This window comes from Lycorma delicatula, chromosome 1, assembly GCF_047948215.1.
Source record: "Lycorma delicatula isolate Av1 chromosome 1, ASM4794821v1, whole genome shotgun sequence".
In the NCBI taxonomy this organism is placed as follows: Eukaryota; Metazoa; Arthropoda; class Insecta; order Hemiptera; family Fulgoridae; genus Lycorma; species Lycorma delicatula.
In genome coordinates this window covers 14057727-14074143 of record NC_134455.1, presented here as the reverse complement: position 1 = coordinate 14074143, position 16417 = coordinate 14057727, and the positions used below count along the sequence as shown (strand labels likewise).

Genomic DNA, 16417 nt, shown 5'->3' with positions numbered 1-16417 from the left:
TAACAGCAGTTATTATTTATGTGGAAATATAAACACAATTTAATCGCAATGTTTTGGTGAATCAACTTATCATTCTATATCATTCGCTGTGAGGCTCATAAAAAGTAATTCTCGTTAATTTGCATCGTAATTCATGTAACTTCAATTAATTTCTCTTCTCTACACTCGGTTAAAAGATTCCGTCATTACTTATTTTCGGAAGATAATTTCAGATATTCTAAACCAAATACAGTTTAAAGAAGAGAACTTTCAAGAACTTATTTGCGAAAGTAAGTATAATTTTCTTTTGTCATTATTGAACATATTTTATTTGTAGCATTATTCGCTGTACGTATTTTAATAATATTATTACTTTCTAACAGTGACGTGTGAATGAACTACGAAAAGTTTAAATTCCTTAATTTAGTGCCAGTATTTTGTATTAACAGTTTTAAATTTATAATTTAAAATACCTTACCTCATTTTTACTAATCCACCAATATGGGTTTGGCCTCTATTAATCCAAAATTAATTTAATTTATTTTAGATAAAAACCTATTTTACCACTAGTAACTCGTGTCTAGACTGTGGGTTAAAATTATTACACCGGTCAACATGATTTTTGTCCCACGAGTACCAATAGGTTTACTTAATGCAGATTTTTATCCTGTTTTCAAATATGTATTCTGAATTTCTCATCAGCCACAGTTATATTTTTTATTTCTTAAAATATTTAAAAAATATTTTCGTCCATTGTCAAGTAGAAGCTCCTAGAGCATTGTAAATATGATCGAACCAAATGAGCTAACGTAAAGAGTAGCATTGCTACTGTTGTGCAGGTTAGACGTTTATATACATGGACAAACGTGATCTAGTGTAGCACACATTTATCTGAACGATGCCATTTGTGTGATAGTGCACCAGTAAACACATCACTGTGAGTGCTTTTTGTGTGAATTATTGCGTATTACATATTTACAACTTTATTTCTTTTAATTAGTCGTTACTTACAAAATGCCTAGAATCTGTTTAAATCATCCTAACAATTTTTGTTATGTATGTGGTGAAGTGACGCTCAAGTCCCAAAGGCGAAATCTTACTATATTAGTAAAAAACGTGTTATGAACTTTATTTTGGTGTAAAGTCGGGGACCATACAAGGGCCTGGGCCCCACATATCTGTTGTTTAACGTGCTCTAGGCTTCTTAATGCATGGAAAAATGGCACATGCCGTTTGCTGTCCCTATGATTTGGAGGGAATCCAAAGATCACTCGCTCTTCTGACTGTTATTTCTGCTTAACAAACATTAAAGAGATTACGTCAAAATCAAAACATACAATGGTGTACCCTAACTTGCAATCTGCAATGAGACCAGGTCCTCGCTGCGAAGAATTCCCCATACCAAAGCCTCCAGAACATGTGACATTATATAAAGAGAGCTCGTAGTCTGATGGAAGTATGTCAGAAAAAGAAACAGATTTTGGTGATACAACTTTTGAAGAAACTAGTTCATCTGAGTTTCATTTACTGACTCAAGAAAATCTTAACGATCTCATACGAGATTTAAAGTTATCCAAAAAAACAGTCTGAAATGCTTGCTTCACAGATAAAAGGATGGAATCTTCTTGCAAAAATCAGAAAGATATATACTTATCGTAATCGTTATTCTGAATTTAAAAACTGTTTTTCTGAAGAAAACAGCTTATTGTTTTGTAATGACATTTCTACTCTTATGGAGACACTTTGATATGAACATAACCCAACAGAATGGCGCTTGTTCATTGATTCCTCTTAAGTTAGTTTAAAATCTGTGCTTCTGCATAACGGCAATAAATTCCCATCAGTTTTTGTGGCTCACTCTGTTAGTATGAAAGAAACATATGGAAACTAAATTATATTTTAAAAGCTTCAATATGCAGTGTATGAATGGAATATTTGTAGTGATTAGAAGGTAATTGCACTTATTCTTAGTGTGTAGCTTGATTACACAAAAGTACTGTTGTTTTTTTATGTGAATGGGATAGTAGGGACAGAAAAAACCATTTCATTACAAGAGAATGGCTAAACGCAAATCACTCATTCCTGAACAGAAAAATATGAAACATGACCCATTGTGTAATCCTAAAATTGTGGATTAACTAGGATTAATGAAGAACTTCGTGAAGGCCATGGACAATACTCCTCGTTTCATGTACTTAAAACACAATTTTCCTAACATTAGTGATGCAAAAATTAAAAAAGGAATATTTGTGGGTTCACAAATACGATCACTAATGCTTGATGAAAAATTTGAAGAACTTTTGAATCCACTGGAGAAAGCAACTTGGCAAGTATTCAAAAATGTTAAGAGTTTTTTTGGGAAATCGAAAGGCGGAAAATTACCGTGACATTGTCAACGATCTTATAACATTTTATAAAAATTTGGGTTGTAATATCCCCTGGAAAATCTTGGCGCAGTGAGCGATGAGCACGGGGAACATTTTCATCAGGAGATTTCAGCTATGGTAAAGAGGTATCAAGGCAATCTGAATCCTAATATGCTGGCCGATTATTATTGGACCATCAAGAGGAATGTTCCACAGGCGAAATATAGCAGAAAATCGTAATTTCTTACTTTCTAGGCGAGTCAAATGTTTTATTATTGCGTAGTTAGAGATGCAGACAGTATTAAAATGTTTGAAATTATAAATGCCTTTTTTTTTTATCATTCTTAACCACCCCGGGGGTAACTGGCATCATCTTGCGGCATTACCTCACGTTACACCCGTAGTGACGTGGAAGCAGATTCCGCCCCTAGCTTGGCCTGTTCAGGCCCCCATCGGGGTCGTCCGTGCATCCTCGAGTCACCCAAACCATCCGCTTGTGGATGGTCCCGATGGCTCTGCGCAGAGAGGCTAGAAATTATAAATGCCTGCCTCTCGGAAATCTTACGTGATGGGGAAAAACCGATATCATATTTGAATTCAGGAGAAAAAATACTATCAGAATCATATATTTTTCTTCTAGAGACAAAAAAATATTATTTTTTGTTCGTTAGCGTTATCAGACAGGATTCATAAACAGATTACAGTTTACGAAAATAAAACGCAGCTCGGTTCAATTACGTTTTTGTTGAAGTAATTTTAAATCCTAATCTCTTCAGCGATTTGAAGTGAATACTTTAATACTTATTTTAAAGGGAATTTCTTCATTTGGTAAATATATTGGTACGGCCTAGTTAATAACTGGTATTAAATTCCCAATTATGTATTATTTTTTAAGAAAAATTTTGTAATAATTATAAATGATAATGTAATAAAACTTCTCTTTCTTTATGTGTTAAAGCAAGTAACACATTCGATAAGGCATTCAGCTCTGCAGATACTACAGGTATATTTGAAGTTATGTAGGCTGTTATTTTATTTTAGTACGTTACAAAAAATGAAATAAGGAGTATTTAAAAAATTTTTTAAATAAATTGCTCCTTATTTTTTTAAGTCCGCTACGTAGCCTACCACCTTGCAAAATTTATTTTACTTTACTGTGTCAGATTGATGTACGAACATTATTGTTAGTTAACCATTCTGAAGTTAAACATTCTTGTTAGTTAAGTATTATGTTGCGAAATTATCATACAAATTACATGAAGAATATCGGGGTTTGAATTTTCACAACTTGTAATTCTGAATTTTCTTTACCAGTTAGTGTAAAATTACAACACCATATACTGAATTTCATTCTTTCAGTAGTAACAGTTTGAGATTGAGCGATAAAAAAATATTTAAAAAGTAAATGAAATTCTTTTTATACTTTTAAACGATTTGAAATATCTATACTAAACCATCTTTTATTTAAAATCAATTTTTACACCAAGTTTCTGAAGTTCACGAATGAACTTACAAGATTTAAATTAAAAAAAGATGCATGGATTTTACAAATGCATTTTTTTAGATTAACACCCTATCATCTCGTTATTTATTATAAGAATAGGTATAATCTAGTTATTGATTATAACTTTACCAGAAATAGATAATAAATTATTTGATAAAAGTTACATTTGAACTAAGAAATTAAACTTTTCAACTACAAGAATGCACAGTACAATCTGACTACTCGTACTTAATTCAATAAAATTCGAAACTATATCAGGTAGGTATGACTTTTCTATTTCATTTATGTAAATATAGAAAAATATTTAAAAAAAGGTAATTTTCCACGGTATCTTGATCCTCTGTTCACCTTTCCAGTGGTGAATTTAGGCTTGAAAACGGAAGGTGCTGAAAGTTTTGCGTAATTTTAATTACCTTTTTTTTTTGTCTTCAGTCATTTGACTGGTTTGATGCAGCTCTCCAAGATTCCCTATCTAGTGCTAGTCGTTTCATTTCAGTATACCCTCTACATCCTACATCCCTAACAATTTGTTTTACATATTGCAAACGTGGCCAGCCTACACAATTTTTCCCTTTTACTTGTCCTTCCAATATTAAAGCGACTATTCCAGGATGCCTTAGTATGTGGCCTATAAGTCTGTCTCTTCTTTTAACTATATTTTTCCAAATGCTTCTTTCTTCATTTATTTGCCGCAATACCTCTTCATTTGTCACTTTATCCACCCATCTGATTTTTAACATTCTCCTATAGCACCGCATTTCAAAAGCTTCTAATCTTTTCTTCTCAGATACTCCGATCGTCCAAGTTTCACTTCCATATAAAGTGACACTCCAAACATATACTTTCAAAAATCTTTTCCTGACATTTAAATTAATTTTTGATGTAAACAAATTATATTTCTTACTGAAAGCTCGTATAGCTTGTGCTATTCGGCATTTTATATCGCTCCTGCTTCGTCAATCTTTAGTAATTCTACTTCCCAAATAACAAAATTCTTCAACCTCCATAATCTTTTCTCCTCCTATTCTCACATTCAGTGGTCCATCATTGTTATTTCTACTACATTTCATTACTTTTGTTTTGTTCTTGTTTATTTTCATGGGATAGTTCTTGCGTAGGACTTCATCTATGCCGTTCACTATTTCTTCTAAATCCTTTTTACTCTCGGCTAGAATTACTATATCACCAGCAAATCGTAGCATCTTTATCTTTTCACCTTGTACTGTTACTCCGAATCTAAATTTTTCTTTAACATCATTAACTGCTAGTTCCATGTAAAGGATCACTCGTATAAATTTTTAATTCTAATAATTTCTTTGATAAATGGTAAGAATTGTAAAAATTATCCATAAAAACAGTGAGTTCTGGCATTTATTTATTTTTTTCATTAAATGCAAAACAACATTTGACGCATATCCTTTACCATCCAGGTCATCTGTAGCATCACTGTATACAAGAGTTTTCAAAATGGTTTTGTCAGACTCAGTAAGAAGGTAGCGTTTAGGTATATCATCAGCAAATCGTAGAACCTTCATTTAATTACAAATTTAATTGTAATTAAATTTATTTTAATTACAATCTAACAAAAAAGTTTTAAAAACGATGGTTTTTTTTAGAAGCTTCTGGCGAACATGGACCTTTGTAAATCTAGTTTGTGGTAGAAGGTGTACGCCCAATTAACACCCTTCATATCGGGGAGATTGGGATGCTGTGTAGTAGTATATTCATTACAACAGAAAAAAAAGCAATGGAAAACCCCGCTTATATCTTGACTATTTATTTATATTACTCTGACTTGGACTTTTTGTTCTTTTGTGTGGCTACATAATTTACGGAAATAACTTATATCTCATTTAAAATCTAATATTAGTTGCCGTTATAAGAGTATCATTAACAGAAATGCAGATACCAGTAGCAGTTGCATATTGCACCCTTACTATAAAGGACTTACTGTTTCGTTTTTCTAATAGGATAATTTTATTTATTAATATTTGTACAAAGCTGTTCAATATTTTATGCCAATAAACAGGTACACTAACCAAACCGATTTGTGTTTTTCATTTTAACGTAATAATTTCTCTCGTGACAGGTCATTGCATCAGTGAAATTACAGTACCACATTCTAGCATTTAAACAACTACACGCGATCTATTCAAAAACTTACATTTGGAATTTTTTTTACTTTAGAAGATGTTAATGTGTTTTTAAACACAACTTTAGTGATTAAGTTTTGCATGCAAACTTTACATAATTTTTTTTAACTCTTTAAAATTAATTACGTTTAAGAAAACTTCTTGTTTAATTACGTATTTAATAAATTTTATAACCACGCAGTATTTAAATTCTGAATTATTATTGTTCATGATCTTTTTCTTTTCTTTGTTGAAAATAAATAATTTATGAATATTCATTAGGACGAGATAAATGGTAGAAATGCTGTAGTTTAATTTGGTATGATACTTTTTTAATTTATGCTTTGGAAATCGCACACCCTACAAGTATTTTATTTTTGTTGTGAGTTATTTGAAGGGCGGTTCGTTAATCTATATAAGAAAGAGAAGATGAGTAGGTTTTGTTAAATTTTATTTCATGTATCGTGACGTTAACGTTTTTCATTTAACATTGAAAAAAATTAAGAAAAAATTTAGCGTTTTTAATTTTTATTATAAAATAAATTATGATAATTTTTATCGTATTTTATAATAAAACGGATGTGAAAACAATTATTTTGAGCTTACGTAATTAATTTATGGGCGGCCCTTAATCAGATTTTTTGCGTTACACGCTGTAAAAAAGGTTTAAGAACTTCCCGTCCGCTCCGTACATTCAGGTTCAACGTAAATAATTTGGTAGTTGATATAAGAATTTAATTTCATCTTATTTCACCTTGCGTCGTATTTAAGTTGATTTTTTTTTTGGGGGGGGAAATTTGTTCAGCATAGATAATTTATAAGAATTTTAGAAAAAAACTTTTTGCCAATTTTCGAAAAATTTTGTATATTTTTAAGTCGGCACCTAATTATGCGTCATCAAATTATGTTATTAGTTCGATTTTAATTTGCTATCGACGTTCTAAAAATAAAAATTTCAACATTATTGATTTTTTTAAAGCCAGTTACGATTTTTAAATTTTGGTAAAAAATGATGCGTGACAATCAAACGCAAGAACGTAATGTAATCATCAGATCGGCTTGTATAGATCGTGAGATTACCCTTGTTGTTAAAATAAACCGAAATTAATTCTAAACGGATTATCTTAGAATGAAGCTTCTTAAATAACAAGACATATAAAGCAAATTTCGTATTTAATGAACGGGAGCAGTTCACGATATTATTGTCTGTTTAAAAGGCAATATATCTAGTTAGGTTTTGATAGTGAAATTAGTCATGGTGAGCCACGAGTCCCAATTCGTAATAAGCACGCCAGGTACCCTCCGTTCTATGTACAACAATAACAACGACAACATAATCAATACAACTCCCCGTCGACCACCAGACGGCTGAAGTTTTCAAGTCAACTAAGTTATTTTAGAACAGCGGCTTTGCTAGGTTACCGAACGATGTTTTATATCTTACTGATTATATTCGCTTTCTTGCACTGTTCAAATAAATAAATAAAAGATAAACTTTTATTTGAACGGTATTTGAGTTAATGAACTTCATTAACGTGAACTATCACGGAAATATTTTTAACATTCTCACGGTTAAAAAAAAATACGCACATAAATATGCGTTCACACGCGCACGCATACTAAGCAAAATAGCGAATCACGAACTATGTATATATGCTACCACGTTTATTTTTATTTTTCTTTGTAAAGAAAAAAATAACCTCTCATTCATAAAAAATAATATTCACCTCTATCAAACTAGGAGAACTGTATCGTATAGCTTGGTAAAAAGCTTCGACGATCAAAAAAGGAATTTATCATCATTTTGTTGCCAAGTTTAATAAATTACCAAGCCATTTAAAAGGAAGATTTATTTAAAATAAAATTAAAAATTTTCTTTTTATAGTACCAATATTACTCCGTCAATGAAAAAAAAAAATGCTGACTTAACACGTAATATGTAAACTAATCATTTTCATTAACGCGATTTGATTATATATACCTATTTTTCTTATATTGTATTTTTATATCTGAACTTTAATATAATTTCACGAATTAATTACTTTTAAGTATTAATATTAACTTTAACCTCTTTTTTTTTATTGTTTATTTTGTAGCGTAGTTTTGTGTAAGGCTTTCCACGATTTCCCTTGAAATCATTCAAATAGTGATGCAGTTCCATTTTTATCCGCGAAGTAGCATCACAGATTTAATATATGAACCGATTTTATTAAAGTATTGTGTGGGAACGACCGAGTGATTTTGTGTGTATAAGAGTAAAAACATCTCCACTCTGGTCCACACTCTATGATTATGTAGGTTATCGAACTAAAAAAAAAAAAACATATGTTATCAATCTGTTGTTCGGAGATGTTTTTAAATAATCTGCACCTGTCCCTAGTAACAGTGACTCTCTCTCTCCGCATCCGCTTTTAATTTTTTATTGCAGTAAATGAAACGTCACATCTTCTCCAATACTTATACTTTACTTATCGGAAATCACATATCTTACTCTAAGGTACATTTGTGTAGCTTACATTATAAATAATGTAAGAATAGCGTCATATTTTTGGAATGTTTTAACTTTAAACCGGGTTTTCAGCCTTGAAAGCTTCAAATTAAACGTTTTAAATTACTTTAAGCCATATCAAAAAAAAAAAAATGAATAATTTTTAATCAGTTTAATAATTTTTTTTTTTAATTATCTTAATTTAATAATAAGGGGTTAATTAGGAATGTCAAAAGTGTCATTATTTTATTCATATTCTCCTCTTTCCAAACAAATTCTTATGTATATATGTAAGTAACATCAAAACACTGTAGATATAAGAGGAGGAAATTCTTACTAATTTATTTCTACTATTATAGACGATCAATCATTCCTAATTACCATTACAGTGCTGGCCTCAGTGGCGAATGGTAGCGTCTCGGCCTTTTATCCGGAACCCCCAGATTCGAATCCCGGTCGGGCATGGCATTTTCATAAGGTACAAAATTATCATTTCATCTCATCTTCTGAAGCGATACCTAATGGTGGCTCCGGAGGCTAAAAAGAAAAAAAAATACCGTTGTAGTAAAAACAACGAATGTTTTTTTTTTCAACGATTTTTAAACTTTAATTCAGAAAATTTCAAAAATCAGTAATTGTTCGCACAGCAAAGGTTGGTCTTGGGAAGTGGGTGGTAATAGATAAAAATCACGGGGGAGAAAAAAATAGATTTTTTCGTACAATATTAGACAAACACAGATTCGTTTTAATTAGAATTTTGGCGGAAATTCTGTTATATTTGGAAAAGGATACCGAATATATTGTAGCCGAGGGTGGTGAGAATTATTTGACACCGAATGACTTTGTTGCTAATTACCTATGTATTAATTTATATTTACATCTACATTAAAAAAAAAAAAAAAGCTGACGACAACGCAGTGGTAGGACTTTTCGTCTCACGACGTTTTTCTGATTCACGGCTTACACACACAAATTAATTTAAATTATTTATCTTTATTTAAATATAATATTTTTTGTTTATTTAATTCAATGATTCTAACTAAACCGCGCGCGCACTGTATTTCATTCGCGCGGGTGTGGCGATAGTAGCGGCCACTTTAAATACTTCTTTACACTTTAAATATTAATCATTTATTTAATTTTACCGCTCACCTGTGACGTCTCAACATAGCAGACGACTAAAATAGCTGTACGTCAGTGCTTCACTAGCGCTCCTTGTAGTAAGAGGGAGTACTGTTGACACAGCATAACCGCTTAGTCACTAGTTTATTTAGAGCATTTTTTGGGGTGGTTGTGCGATTTTGCATTTTTATTTTGCAAATATTATTATTTTTTAATTGTTAACAAATGCGCCTAAGAAAAATAAGGTGAAATCTTGAGATGATGACCTTGCTGGACAGCCTCACCCCCTTGATCTTTTAAGTTGAAAATGTGATGGCATCAGTGCCCTATATACAGAAGTAATCTGATCAAGTTTGGTCAAAATCGGTCCAGTAGTTGTGGAGATATAACGATTGCGATATCGAACACACACACGTAGATACGAACATCCTGACAAAATTTCCATCCTTTTTTTGTGTTTTTTTGGGTTCCTTAAGCGTCAAAACGTGAAGATCCGGTGAAAACCGCATATGCCCAAATTGGACCGATTACAATACTTTCCCTTCTAAAGCTGTAGCTCTGCTATAGCGCTAGACGGAGAAGTAAAAGGGAATTAATGGAGGGAGCAAAATCAGTCCTGTATTAAAATTTTATGTAATACATGATTTAATGTATCTTAAAAATTACTAAATATATACTGTACAACTATTATTGCACATCTTTTCTCGACTGACAAAAATTTAATCGCTAAAACCTGTAAGGAGATTCATAAAAATTCTGAACTTTGTTTAAAAAAAACAACTATAATTTCTGTTTTAGCCTAATTATTGTTAAAACAGCCATAAGAATAGTGATATTTTCTAAGTGTAGCTTGGTATTTAGTGGAGGATAAACAGAATAGAAAAATTTGGATATTCCTTTACGCTTTTAAAGGACACGCTATTCTTTCTTGATTAATATTTGGGCAGACTTAAAAATTCGAGAGAAATTTTTTTGCATTAAAAAATTCATAGTAAATATAATACCGAACAAACGCTTGTTCTCATCGTAATTCGGCTTTTCCTGCAGTTTTTTAATACCATTTAACTATTTTTCCGGTTTATAAAACCGTATCATTTCGTTCCTCATAAGTTCTTTTACTTAGCCTACCATACACCGTGGTAGGACTTTGTAGAGAATTTTGGATGCCTCTAAACGTAACTTTTTAATGCCAGATTATCTGAAGGTGATTCTAAAATAATTTGAAAAAATAAATAAATAAAATGTGTCAACTAAAATAGCATCGAAAGTTTGATTCTGTATGCGCCTGCTAAGTTCCTTTTTGCATTACACAAATAGGAGATGACTTGGATGAACAAGAGAGTACAAATACAGCGTGCGTGTATTCTTCTCTACATTTATAAAACTAAAGTAGATTTCAAATTCAGCGTTTAAAAACTAATTCAGCGTTTTTGTAAAACTCATTTCAAATCAAATCAAGTGATTATTGTTGTAAATATCACTTTCTCAGTTTTATATTTCATCTTTTGAAGGTTGTACGATAAAAAAATATGGAGTAATTTAGAGTACGAATTCAAGGTTAGAAAAAAATATATAAAATAAATTTTTTATAGATAAAACTCTAGAATTGCCATTAAATTGCTGAAATATTTTTTTTATTATGTGCCTAAGTCTTAAATGATCTCCCTCAAATCAAACAGAAGCTGAATTGCATTAATTTAATATCATATTGTCACGTAAACAAAACACATTAACAATAAGTATCTGTAAGAAGTCTTTATCCTCCCTATTTGTTTATAATATTTTATGACCCTATAATTTGATTTTTTGGTATATAATAATATTAAATAATTACTTTTTAATTAATAGTTAATCAAAACAACCTACCAAACACATCGGTTAAATATCCAATCGGATTTTACAATTGGATTTGTGACGCTTTAACTCTGTGACCAAGTTCAAATCTAAAGAAAGCGTTACGTTATTATATGGTATTAAACACCCATTTTATCAAAATTATTTGGTTGCTGAGGTTCAGAATAACACATAGTCAAGTTAAATCAGTTTTTTAAATTTAATATATCTAATAAACAAAAATAACTTAATTTTTTTTTATAAAAATAATTTTTACGCAGTCCATTTTAAGGAAAACTTCTTTTGGTCATTATCGCATATTTAGTTACTTATAAGTGAATCAGTTTGCGTAATGGGAAAAAGAGAAATGTAAAAAACTTGAAACTGGTAAGTTGAACCACCAGTAGCTATCGTGTTTCGAAGTGTATCGTGGCTAACTTTGCTTCGCAGTAAAGAACATAAAGTTCAAAGAAATATCGTAAAGAAGTATGCAGAAATCTTTCCATATTTATATTTAAATTATTTTCGGCTGACATGTAATGCATAAAAGCAACAGTTATTGACGAGAAGAGACCTTTTTTCTGTTGCTAAAATTCAAGTATTTTTTTTGCGCTTGATGATATCGCCATGTAACCACTCCGATCGGCAGAGCTTTTTGGGTTTTTTTTTGTAATCATTTCTAAACTGTATTAAAAAATTATAAAAGTTTGTTCTCGGTTGAACTCTTTAAACTTAAATATTTATTATATTTCACAATGTTTTTAAGTAAATTATCCTCATCGAACAGTTTTAGCGGAAGGTTTTAAGATTTTTAGTACTTAAATATTCAAGAATTCACTTTTTATACTTTCCTTAAAAATAAACTGCTATGACGGTTGATACAGAGCAATTTTTTCTGTTACCTAAGTTTAATAAAAGTACATGTGCGTGCCGCATATAAACTGGAAAACTGATGTCACTCACACCTTAAGCGTTAGAATGCGTGAGTATAAAATTAAATTCTTGATAAAACTGGAATTGAATTTTACCCACTTAATAAAGTGTGGATAAAGTCGTTTAATAAAAAAATATCAATGCTTCCCTTTCAAAAACGTCATATTTAATTTTATATTTGATTTTTTGACTTTCCAGACATTGTACTTGTATGTATAATTATATTAAAAATTACGATTCATACATTAATGACAAAATCAATAGTAATATACGCAAAGTCACAACAACTTCTTTACTCGTTTATTATAAAACAATCATATAAACTTTAAATTATGTTTTTATACTATTCGTGTATAATGTACTATTGCTACGACTATATACTTTATTAATTTAAAATATATAGACTTTAAAAATGTGCATTATATATTAGTTATTACTATACCATCAGTGTTACTGATGGTATGTTAAATGCTACTGAAAAAAAAAAAAAAATTATATATATAATTTTATTATTATTATTATGCTTTTACGGCCAACATGGGACCACTTAGTCAATTTTAGTTGGATCTTTTCTGAGAAAAGCGTGTTATTTTACTCTTCCGAGCTGCCTCGTATTTCTTCATCCATTCAGATCTTGCTTTCTTTTCTTCATCCGTAAACACCCTCTTCGTTGTATTTTGTCGTTTGTCTGTCTTTTGTTTAAATCTAATGCTTTTTTCTTTTAGCTTTGTAATTTTTCCAGTTTTATTCTGTAGGTCGGTCAGGGAAATTCCCAATTCTTTCATATCTTCTCTAATTTCTTTGATCCATCCTACTTCTAGCTTTTGGAACCAGAGCTTTTCAATGATATTTCTTGACAGTCTTGTTTCCAGTGTCCTTATGAGATGACCATAGAAAGAGATTATTTTTTCTGCATGGTATCAGTAACAGGCTCTATTTCTCGATACACCACCTCATTTGGCACAATCCACCATTGGCCTTCTTTTTGGTGTTTTTCATTGTTACACGTTCTGACAATTCTCCTCTCTATTTTCACAATTTTATCAATTCGGTTTTATATATAAAACAAATTGAATTGTGATGTAAGAAGGCATACTAAATAACTTTTTTATTTAGTTATAGCAAGTGGTTATCAAAAACAACATTTTTGTTACACCACATTTGAGATTTGAACCGATTTTTAAAGCTTATGCAAATAAACAGATAAACCGAATTACCTTTGTGTTTAATGACATTTTATAAAAAGATTGATTAGGATTAAATTATAGGCCTATTTAATGAAGTCGTCATATTGTCCTTTAAGATTTGTCAAAATAGAAGAAACTTTGTGGAATGGGGAAAAGTTATGCGGATATTACCAGTTTACCTGGAAATGCTATACTTTTTTCAGTCATTGTCTTAAAATTACATTAAAAAGCATTAACCTTGTACAAAATTTACAATGAAATTGTAGAACCTTTTTCTTAGTAAAATTTCAATATATACCTAACTAAAATGTTATTTAAACATTAATTATAAATCCGACTTTGTATCAAAACCTGATGATTTTTCATTCTAACTGTGTGTTACTACTATTTAATCGGACTTTAGAAGGCTGTGAAGTTTCCCATATGTATTCTTGGTAATGAACAGATTATAAGGGGATTGATTTTCAGTTATACTTTTGAAATAATAAAAGGATTTATTTCCATATTTTCTTACCGATGTTCGGCAGATGAAAAACTCAAATTGAAAGAAACTTACCAGCCAAAAGTAATTTCTGCTGTGAAATGAAATGTAAAAAGATTTTTATTTTTAAAAGGGAATAGATACTTATGCTATAGCCTTTAAAGGCTGTTGTAGCCTAGTATGCTATAGCTTTTCAGGTAAATTGTAGATTTCACCGTAAAATCCACCAAAATAATGAATTTGTAAACAGAAATTTTTAAAGAAAAAAATGAAGTTTTATTGTAAGGTAAAATCACTTTCATTCCTAATTATTTCATTTTATTTTTATAAAGTTTTTGAAGCATCAAATTATTTAGTAAATATCTGAAATCGATGAAAATATTTAAACAAAACATTTACTTATTTATTGTTTAATAATCTCTAATTCACTGATTACTATAATACTAATGAATCTGTCAGTGTTACTACTGACATTTTAATACTGGTGAAGATATTTCAAAAGTCATCAGTTTGATTGTTCAATCCATCAGATATTGTTCTCAATCTCTCATGTATATTGAATTCATTTATGTTCATTAAAAATAGACATTTTGGCTTAAGAAAAAATTAATTAGAGGAAAAATAATGCAATGCTTATCTTGATGATGTGGTGTTGGTTCTGCAGAAAATTAGTTAGTACTTCCCAACTTGTCAGCGAAATTCCACCTGGATTTTAGTGATGAAAGTATGTGTGAATATTTACATTTTCTTTACTATCATATACCGACCGGGTTACTATTATTTTACTTTATTTACTATTCCATCTGATTCACTACAAATTCACTAATCTTATCATAACAGCAATCATACCTGGATAAGTAAATAATGGAAGTTATATTTACCGTTTGAAATTTGGAAGTATATATAAATTCATTACATTTATGTTATTCATTTGATTACTTATAGAAAAAGTATAATTCAAGTATGACAGCATACAATTCCAACTATAGAAATAATTCTTTATATAATTCCATGTTTTTCATGATTAACCACTAAATAAGACAGTACCTATCAATCCTTCCTCATTTATATATATAACTTCTTGTTGGTTCTGTGTGCTCGCAAACGTATGTTTTTCTGTTAGAAAAATTATATTTTTACTTTTAACTCGTGGAATATTTATTAAAATCATGCTTTTAGCTCCAATGATTTCCTCAACATTTAGATGCAGTATTTTGACTAAAGATCACATTTTTTTCTGCATCCAGCCCTAAATCCAGCTTGTTTTGGTTGTGTTTACCCTCACAGCCAATAATTTTGAATCAAATTTCGGTTTAGACTTTTAATCTTACTAGGACACAGCATAAGGAATTGGTCTAATCATTATGCACCTGCCTTTTGCAGCCTGACCCTCATCAGTAAAATCAAAATAACAGAACTTCTAAGTGAAAATTTCAAACCAGCTAGATTATTAAATATTACTCATATGATAAAACTTTTCATGCTAAGTTATTTCTAAGGTAAATAAAAAGTGTTTTTCAGTAAATCAGATTTAAATGCCAGTGGTAGTCAAAAAAATGTTAGAATCTTTTTCTTAAAGTAGTTACCAAATTTTAGTTGAAATACAAGAAGTGCCATTGTTGCAAAAACAGACCAATTTCCTCTAAGATTTTTCACATGGTACAAGGACCATTTTTTATTAACAATAATATAAATGACAAAGTAAAATAAAATTTTTATTTATTAATAATTAAATGCTCAGAATTATGCTAGGAACTATGGTAGGGGGGTTTAAATCATCAGTACAAAGGCTATTTAGATTTCTACAGTATTGACATTACCTGCTACAATTAGCCTAAATAAAACTAGAAAAGTTTACAGACTACGAGTAATATATTATATAGCCATTTGCTTTTTCCCACGTAATAATAACAGAAAGTAATACCATTAAATAACCTATACTAAGAAATGTTCACATATAGAACTACAAAATAATACTGATCTTTGATATAAACAGTATGCTGAAAGATCAGTTATCACTTGATCTAGCCTCTGTTTGGATTGGCTACCTTCAGGTAGTTAATGCAGATATAGCGGGCGGTGTATAGCTGTGCACATTGTGTGCAAGAGAGATAAAACTGATAGGATGGATGGAACAGTTAGGTAGTCATTCCTTTACGAAAACATCTTTTATAGCTCTGTGTACTTACATCAATTAAGGTAGTATAAGATATTTTAAGGATAGTTAATGGCACAGTAAGCCAGCTGTCAGCCTATATGCACAGCAATATGCCACCTGCTACAGATACATCATTTAAAATGATTGTGGGATTTAAATAGTTCTTAATGCCTCCTAACGTTATTAGGAACATTTTAGGAATTTTTGTTTGCAGTATTTCATACCCTCCCAACT

At 30.4% G+C, this 16417-nt stretch overlaps 1 protein-coding gene across 1 annotated transcript in view; it reads left to right on the top strand.

Moving 5' to 3' along the window:
- LOC142318039 (cyclin-dependent kinase-like 2) overlaps nt 1–16417 on the top strand; it is a 168724-nt gene continuing 152307 nt past the window's right edge. Inside the window, exon 1 of the mRNA XM_075354566.1 lies at nt 1–269. The gene's annotated coding sequence lies outside the window, so the exon portion shown is untranslated. The remainder of the gene's footprint in view (nt 270–16417) is intronic.